Here is a 9,962-nt window from a genome sequence, read left to right as displayed (position 1 = left end):
GGCTGCTCAGGGCCAAGACTTGATTCACCCGAATCTTGTACCTCCAGCTTGTTCATTAGGGTTGCAATTTTGACGTCCTTTTCTTCAAGTGCCTTTGTGAGAAGGATGACTCTTTGTTCCATTTCAGCCATCTTTTCTTCCATGGTAGAGGTGTTAGTCATCATTACTGGCATGACCTCTATAGATGATGGAGAAAATGATGAAACAGGATGAGTTAGTGGTACTTCACTCCTTAAGTTTCTCATCACGGGCGAAGAGTTGATAGAAAAGGTCTTTGTTGGGGACGATTCATTACTGATCTCCAAATCTTCCGAAGTAGATGAATCTTTGGTGGTAGCTTTCCTATTTGCAAGAAAGTCTAGAGAAATGTCAGTAGGAGATTGGTTTTCTTGGGTTGGTTGAGGTTGGAGTCGATCAAGAGCTTTAGATCGACTGCGAGTGATTGGGCCGACATACTCATCAGCACTGGAATCATCAACCACTGATTTTCGGACATTCTTGCTAGAGGCCATTGAAGCTAGTAGCAAAATGAAGTCAAATTTCTTTTCTTTTGAAGGAGAAAGAGATGAGAGGCAGAGAGGTCCCACTGGGCGTGCCAGAATTTGTAAGCGACTAAATTTCTAGTTTGAAATTAATCAAACAAGTAAAATAGTTTCACAAATGCGAATTTGTATTGATGATTGTGTGGTACAATTCTCTGGAATTACAAAAGAGTGATCCTCTGATTCGATCTCCTTGCAAAACTTATTGATTAGATTTATGGTAATGTGGATTTGACTTGAACACAAAATATCCTTCAATTTAGTTGAGGGATGGATCGAAGATTGCTGAAATGGAATTACAATGAATCTCTGGCTATGAGCTTGTTTAGAAATTCTTTGTTCTTCGTGTTCTTCGTGTTCTTTGTGCGTTCTTCGTCTTCGAAGGTTTGTGATGGAAGTTCTTCGGAGCTTTAGAGGCTTGAATCCGTTGAGCTTCAATCATTTGTGAGTTGTTGATGTTTTCGGACACTTTTGGCTTGATTCCCGTGAACTTTAGGATCTAGGCAGATGATCTGGATGATTCTGCTTCGAATGTTCTTCGATTTTGGGGTTGAAGTTCTTGAAGTTCTTGAAGGCTTTGAGGCTTGATCTTCGCAGAGCTTTTTTACTTCTGAATTCTGGTCCTCCTGAATGTCTCAGGAAGGCTTCTATTTATAGGAGTTTTGGGGTGGGTGAGCGACATGTGGCGGAGCTTGATTGGTGACACATGTCACAGCTTGATTGGTCCGCTTAAGTCATCGCTTACACGTGCGAGGTTGCTTGAGTCATCGCTTACACGTGCGAGGCTGCCTGAGTCATCGCTTATACGTGCGAGGCTGCTTGAGTCATCGCTTACACGTGTGCTGATGCGTGATTGGCTCTTGCATGACACTTGGCAAATTTCTGTTGGCTTCTGAATAGTGATAGCAAAACCTAGCAGTAATACATGGTGTTCTGTAATTTGCTGTATTTTGTGGACTTGGTAATGTGACGTGTCAGCTTGTGATAGGTTGGGAATTTTCCCTCTCTATAGGACTGTTCCGGCCGGTGAAAATAGTCAGGTTTTCATCATCGTACTTCACTGGTCTTGGCTTTTTCCTCCTCGACGTTGTTGTTTCCAATCAAACACCAGCGTTTATCAGTCAATCACGCCCAAATGAATAAGAAATGCAATAACAGAACTGTAAAGGCTTAAACTATGCACCAACGGTGGATATAGGAGTGACTGAGGAGCTATAATTTTGAGGTTAAAGAGAAGAAGAGTGAGGTAGTGTTGAGGTTGAGTTCGAGATCGGCGAAGAGACTCTGGATTTAGCAATATAAATGGCTTTTTAAACTAATTTTATTTTATTTTTTATTTTTTTATATAAAAAAAAAAAAAAACCAATACGAGTATTGTTTTGTGGCTTAAAAAAAAAAAAATTAAATGCTGACATGAAATTATTTAAATGCCAAATGAATTTTTTTTACTAACAAGGACATGACAAGGTTGTGTGGCTAATGACACATAGGATCAATTAATTATTTTTTAATTGCAAAGTTTGACAACAAAGCACTCCATTTGTTGTGTATGTATTTTCTGTTAGTGAGTTGATGGTAGAGATCAAAATAGAAGTGATTTTATATTTTCAGAAACGGAGGTAAGCGCAAAATCAATTTATGGACCAAAATAAGATTAGACCCAAAATGTAAGGACTAAAAATGTATTCTTCCCTTTTCATCAATGTCATATCAGATTGTAAAGTTCATGCAATAAAATTTGTAATATCTTTTACATCACTCATTAAGTTTTATTTTGAAACTACGCATTGTATGTGAATTTAATTATAAACTCTAATGTATCGTAAGTTTTTCCAATCATCATTCATTATTGAAATTTTGATGTACTATAATAAAAAATAATAAAAAATAACGCACCACCCACCACACATTATCTCATTTAGAGGTGTGCATGGATTGGATTGGATTGGGGTGGGTTGGGTTGAAAAATTCTCTCAACCCAACTTATCACATGGGTTCAACCCCACTGAACCCACCCTACATCGATCGGGTTGGGTTGGGTTGAACAATTTTTTTTTTAATTACTATTATTATTAAATTGAGTAGAAAAAGATATATCCAACTTGCCACTTGAGTTGATAAACAAAATATATATGAAATAAGATTGTTGGGGTTTGAGAGATAATTGAGAGATAAGGGGGAAATTAAATAAAAAAATTATTAATTATATAATATATATTTTAAATATATATTAAATATATATAATTTAAATTTTAAACATATAGGTGGGTCGGGTTGGGCTAAATGGGTTTGTGATTGTTATGATCCAAACCCAATCCAACCCATTATTAAAAAAAATTTCTTAACCCAACCCAACCCACTAACCCCTAAAAACTAACCTGACTCGACTGATTGGGTTGAATCAGGTCAATTTTGATGGATGGGTGAATTGGCTGCACATCCTTAATCTCATTCTCTCTTTCTCTTTTGTTTTTTGTTTTTTGTTTTTTTCCTTCAAATTGTTAGAGGCAGATTTGGATTTTGGTGCATTGTTGCCGAATTGACTTTTTGGTGTGCTACTACTGTTCGGTCTTTGAAATTTCTCTGCCGCTGCCTTTGCCTCTTTACTGGCCATAAGGAAATCACATTGTCTTTTACTTTAAGACTGGATGCCCATGTAGAATCTGCCTTTACTAGCAACTTAGTTGGTTCTAAAGCAGATATTTGATTTGTCTTCATCTTCCAGAGTTCAATGATAGTAGGATATTCTATACATTGTACATGATATACATGCATGAGTCAGGGGTATAGGAATGAATTGATTTTTTATTTATTTTTTTTTATGTAAAAAAAAAAAAAAAGTAATAACTAGTGGACACTCACTATTGCATACAAAGTATGAGTACAAATTCTCTATACTACTTTTTGTGTATCAATCTATGTTTCACAAATTACTACTTACCATGTGTATGCTTATTTTCCATTTTAAACTTCAGTTATTTTATAAGGAAAATAAAATAAAAATATGACAAGTACTAATTAATGAAATATAGAGTGATACATAAAAAATGGTACAGAAGATTTGTATTCACAAATTAAGTATACTCATTCACTTTTTTGCATTTGAAATCAGATTTCCACTTAAAAATCATGATTTCAAGTCCATCAAATCACCACTTTAATACAAAAAAGTGAACCTATGTACTTTGTGTGCAAACTTGAGTGTAAAATACACACTATTCAAAAGAAAAGATACTAGGATTTTTATGGTTAAAAGTTTTGAATATGTTCTACTTTGTTATCCATAAACAAAACAAGAAGTTAGCTGTAGGAACAAAATTGACTGTAGATTGAAAATAAAAATGACTAAATTGATCATTACCAAAATATAGAAATCAAAATAATAATTTGGGTTTTTTTTTTTTTTTTTTTGGTTGGTTTCGCTACTGTAAATGAAGTTTCTTTATCATTAATCAAAGCACACACTGTGAAGAGAAATATCTAACTTCTCGTTTTCTTATTACATATAGATTAATGTCAATGCAGTGGCAAATTAAGAATTATGATAACAGGTCTTTGACATTTGGTGCATGATGGGAACAAAATGAACACCGCCATATAGTCAAAATCCAAAAGCCTATTCTCATGAGAGTTTATTGAGCTTCTTGGTCCTCTAGTAAGGAGGAAGGAATTTTTGGGGATGTACCTTCTTCTCTATTTTCTCGGTAAGGGTGTGCAATAATTTGTTGAATCCAGCATACAACGGGAATTGCATAAGCGCAAACATAGAAACAGGAAAGAATGCAGCAGTATATATCAGAGTTTTAGTCCAAGCTTTCTTTTGAAAATGAAGAACGAGAAAAATAGTTGCTGCAAAAGAAAGCATGGTCGTTGTCACGGAGAAGAAGAGCAATGTGAAGCCTATCATTAGTTTCCGAGGGAGAGATGTGCGGAAATTTTCATACTCAAATGGAGACGAGAGGATGGAGAGGAACATGACAACAGAAGTCAAGGAGCACGCAAGGGAAACAACATCCATGATGGTGAAGAGGACGAAGAATGGAGAGTCGATGAAATTAGGACGGCCTGAAGCATCGTTACCTCCAGGGACGGTGTAGGCAGCAGCGAAAACTACAGTGGCAACAAGGACAGAAACTGCAGAGCACGATTGAGAGGTCTCCTTTATCCACGTTTGCGCCCGCTTGAGAAGCTTAGCATGATTACCTCGAAATAACTCGTCTGCAGTCTTACCTTTATTGTTGCAATGCAAGATATAATGGGAGGGAATTATATTCCGTACATCCTGCGTGGAGACAATTAGTCAACAAAAAATGAGCTTCATTCTACACTACCAAACTAGCATCGTATATATACAACCCTATTAAAATTTTAATAGTGAAAATCAAAACGACTAGAATTTATTTGCTACTAATACAATTTCAACAAAAAAAAAACAAAATAATTGTATCCATATTAACTGACTTTTCCATTATTTACAAGCCAAATAAAATTAATGTTTATTATTTAATTTTATATTCCATAATTTTCAAATAGTTTTCTAAGTAAAAAAACTACACAAACAAGTCATTTTTTTGTAACCAGATAGCATCATGCATGGCACCCAAATCTCAAGTTTAACATGTTTTATGTTCACAAAAAGTCAAAATTTATAATTAAGACACATGCACGCAAGGTTTCACTGTATATTCAGTAATCAAATGAATAGATTAAGTGACCAATTTGTTTCTATAGTGTTCCTTGAACCATTTTTTTTAATTTTTGATACCAATTTTTCATATATAAAAAATTTGGAGACCCTTTTTTTAATTGTTAGCCCCACCATCACCCAAAAATTTCAAATTACTAATAGTTTGTCCACAAATTGACATCATTTTTTTGAAGTGGTTAACATTTTAAAAATGGATAAACTACTTAAGTTTAACCTATTTAGGTATTTTTTAACTTCAAAAAAAAAAAAAAAAAAAAAAAAAAAAAAGCTAAAGAAAGGGGCCATAAGTATGGGCTAACAACTCATTTTTATTTTTTAGACGTATTTGGGTCAATTTATTTTATTTTATTTTTTAAAGGAAATTAGGTGATACTTTTGAAAATCTTAACCCTAAATTTGTAAATATATTTAATAAAAGAAAAGGTAATTAAAGATGTGTTTCTCGACTTATATATATATATATATATATATATTTTTTTTTTTTTTTCTTAAAAAGATACTATGATTTTTATAATTTAGGACACGTTCTATGGAGAAAAGAAAAGGTTTTCATTTAGCATTGTGAAAATTATATTTTTATTATTTTATATTTTATGTAAGGTTTGAGTTCAAGTTATACCTGATGTAACTCTAAGTAATGTTACACCACTCAATATTTTTTAATTGGATGCAAATTTGACAAATCTACTGTTAGATTACATTATATTCATATATTTTTCATGCTTGCAAAATTTCAAGGTGATCAAAGATTAATAGCCATATTATCAATCAATTTTTTAAATTTAAGTTTTTCTAGTTTAAAACAATACATAAAAGATGAGTTTATATATCAAATGGCAAATAATATCCAATTGACATGAAAATTGGCATGATTTTTAAGAACATATAGAACATGTAATTTAATGGTAGAATTTTCAAAATATGAATTGTATAACAAGTTTTTGGATAGTGTAACATTACTTGGAATTACACTGGGTGTAACTTGAACCCAACTATTTATATAATAAAACATATATTACTAATAGCGTTGTAGAAAAATTGATTTTGTTCAAATCATGTCTTTTCCAATTATCCAAAATTAATACTCGATAGAGCTAGCTTACCTTAAGCTAATTCAATTCCTCTTGCAATTGGAAAGCAGGACCTGCAGCTTGTTCTTTTGACTCTCTTCCATAAAATGTCTTCCCTTCTGCAACTCGATGCAATAGGGTGTTGCCATTCTTATCAATTCGTGAAGCCAATCTACATTTCATTATCACTTCCATCTCCTTTACCTGACGATATATGATGATGCTGTAAAATCACCAGTGAGCTATACAATCCACACTCGCTCAATCGATCAACCTACAAGAAGAAAGAAGTGATCTCGTCGAGGGCACTGGTGTGGTGTCGGCCAAATACCCTCCGACGGTCAAACTAAAACTATTCTCAACTCTAGAGTGCTAGAGAAGGTAAATCATGCGTACCTTAATTCACGAGCGTATTGAGTCTTTTATAGTAGTAGAAAGTCGGCTTTTCCTTCTTGGGATAGAAGTCTTTTCCTTATGGGACTCTACTTTGAGCAATCCCAAACGTGATGGACAAACATTTCCTTGTAGAGCGGATTTTTCATTAAGGCGTATCTTCTAGAATTATTCTTGTGTTAATATTCTGATTTTCTTTAGGATTCTCTCGGAATTCAAATGTGTACCCCAAGTATTTCAAGTTATGCCAAGCCCTGGGCTCTCCCTTATCGTTGGCCCATGGGCTCGAATCCGTCAGGCCCAATGTCACGCTATTTTTTACCCCATTAGTAACCCCCTTCACCCTATGGTCCATCATCACATAGGTGGTCGGACCAGTAGGATGACGGTTAAATTCTAATTGGGGTTGATGGTCTGAGATTGTTTATGCTGACTATTTGGATTTTATATATGTTGACGGTTTGAAGATTCTTGAAGTTGACGATTCTTCAAGGGGATATAAACTGCAAACATAGGTCGTCAGGTTCTCTAGTATTTATGAGGCATGCCACATGTTAATCTTTAATTGGATTTTGTATCGAATCGAAGCGTCGCTTCTTCTTCCATGCACCTCTCATATATATACCACACCTCTCTCCTCTCATTTCCACAATTTTCAGCCAAAATGTATTGTCAGAGCACAGTCATCAACCTTGTTAGAGCTCTCCATCGAACATTTGTACCCGTCAACTATACAACCGTTGACTCTCAGTTACTCAGAGGTGAGTATTATTTTTTGATTGTTTCAAGTCTTGCAATTGTGCTTATATTTAACTACACCTAAACACCCGTCAATACTCTTAGATCTGTCAGTCTTAGGTTTTATTGTCAATTGTAGGCAATGTCTAGTGCGTCAAGTAATCAGTCAGTGGTTCTTGACGGGATGGAATACGAGGAGGTATACTCGTCCGGTCATAAAGACCCAGAGAGTCCCGGCGAAGATAGGAGTCCGTCTGCCTCTTCGTCGTCCTCAACAAATGAGGATATGGAGATGGTTGAAGTAGAAGATTCTACTGATGACGGCGAGGATTAAGCATTGGGATCCATCACTGTTGCTGATGGACTTAGGAAGTTCATTATGCTACCAGAGTGGACGGTGCATAAATTCAGATCCATTATCAAGGAGAAACACTTCAGCACCTTTAGGGCTAATTTTCAAATTCCAGACTACATCCCAATCCATCTACTATATGTATTGGAAAAATGTTACTATGACAGGGTAGAAGGTGTCGGAGTGTACGAGCAGATGCTAAAGGCAGGACTTCGGTTTCTGCTGAGTACCCTTCATAGAGAACTTCTACATTATTTGGGCTTGTCCGTCACCGAGATATCTCCCAACGCCTGGAGGGTCTTCATAGCAATAGAGATTCTCTATGGTGCAATGACAAACGGTGCTAAGAGGCTGACGGTGCGTGAATTCCTTCACTACTACCGTCCAGATGAAATAGATAGATCAAGAGGGATGTATAGTTTTGCCAGTAGGAGCCCCTTACTGAAGGTCATCTTTGAAACTCCTGACTCGAATAGAGACTGGAAGAGTCGTTACTTCTTCCTTGAGGGTGACAAATGGATGAACCGTCCAGGGGAGACAAAATATATGCCCGTTGATACAACATGGGGAGTGCTACATTCATCCCGTATGCACCCATCCTTATTTTGTAGCTTTTTTGACAACCGTCAATTATAATTTGTTTTCTAACCGTCCTTTTTCTCTATAGGTAGACGACGCCCACAAGTTAGTGTCGAGGAATTTAGTTTTCTTGAGAGAATTTTCCAAAAGACCAAGCCGGAGGAGAGGACTTGGGCAAAGTTGGTAAACCCGAAAACCATTCATTGATATTGCGACAGTCCTGAGCCCACTCCCGAAGCAATTAGATACAACGAGAGAATTCATAAATGTAAGTCCATCAACTTTTACTTAGCCAAATAATTTCAACTATATGTAAATAACTTCATCCGTCTTGTTTTACAAAGATGGACGACACTAAGAGGAGGGCACTGATTAAATCACAGGTCGTCAAGAAGAAGGAATCCGGCAAAGTGGTTCCTAAAGGGATAGCTCCGTCATCAAAAAGGAAATTGTCAACCAAGTTTGACCGTCCTCTTAAGCAACAAAAAGTCTCTCTTGAACCCATCGTAGGTTTGATGGCTGAGGGTGCGAAGACCGTCACCCCAGTTAAGCACAGGTCCGGCAAAGGCTTGATGAAGGCTCCGACTACAAACCAAGAGAAGCCTCCTCCTCTCCTCTGTGACAACTCCAAGTTTGCCTTGTCTCAACCGTGAGACTGCTCTAGGATATGTGCATGCGAAGGCTGAGCAGACAGAGGATGAGCTTGCTCAACTTCACAAGTGAAAGTCCACTATGGAGAGGAAGTTTGAACTCTTTGAGCAAGCAAGGCGAAAGCTTGAGCAGAAGACGGATGAGGCGTTGACGGCCTTGGAGATGAAAGAAAGAGAAATCCAAGAGTTGAAGGAAAGGGTCCGTCATGTTAAGAAGGTACCTATCCAGGACTATTGTGACTCCGATGCTTTATTGGGCGAGCTAGCAGACTCATTTCTTCAAGGCTTTGATGATTTGCTCCGTCAAATTAAGAAAGCCTATCCTGATCTGGACGTGTCAATGATCAAAGTTGATGACCAAGGCCAGATGTCTACATTGCCCGTCGCCTCAGAGAACACTGAGGACCTCTTTGGTGAGGAAGCAATTCAAAGTGACGGAGAATCTGTTCCACCTAAAGATGTCCCTGATGCCGACCCGAAAAATGTAGATTGATTTTGTTATTGTTAATTTCTGTATTTGAGGACGTTCTATCATTTTCTTTTGTGTATTAAACAATTACAATCTGTCGGTTTAATCCGCCATTATTTCGTTATCTAAAAATTTATGCATGTTTTAAATCAATCTTTATTATTTTTTGAATGATGCATAACCATCCGTCCTTGAGTATATATCCATCCACGTATAAAGGCATTGATGGTCTTATCTGTATATACAGACTTTCTTTTAGCCGTCCTTTTTTGAGCGACACATAAACGTTCGTCTATTTTTCGGAATATTTCAGACTTTTTGTGATCCATCCACTTTTGTGGACTGCAGTTTTTGGTGATCTGTTCACTTTTGTGGACTAAAATATTTCACCCTTTGGTGATCCGTCCATATTGTAGACTTTTTAAAATATTTCACCCTTTGGTGATCCATCCACTTTGTGG

This window comes from Quercus lobata, chromosome 5 (genome assembly GCF_001633185.2).
Source record: "Quercus lobata isolate SW786 chromosome 5, ValleyOak3.0 Primary Assembly, whole genome shotgun sequence".
NCBI classification, from domain to species: domain Eukaryota; kingdom Viridiplantae; phylum Streptophyta; class Magnoliopsida; order Fagales; family Fagaceae; genus Quercus; species Quercus lobata.
This window is presented reverse-complemented; position numbering follows the sequence as displayed.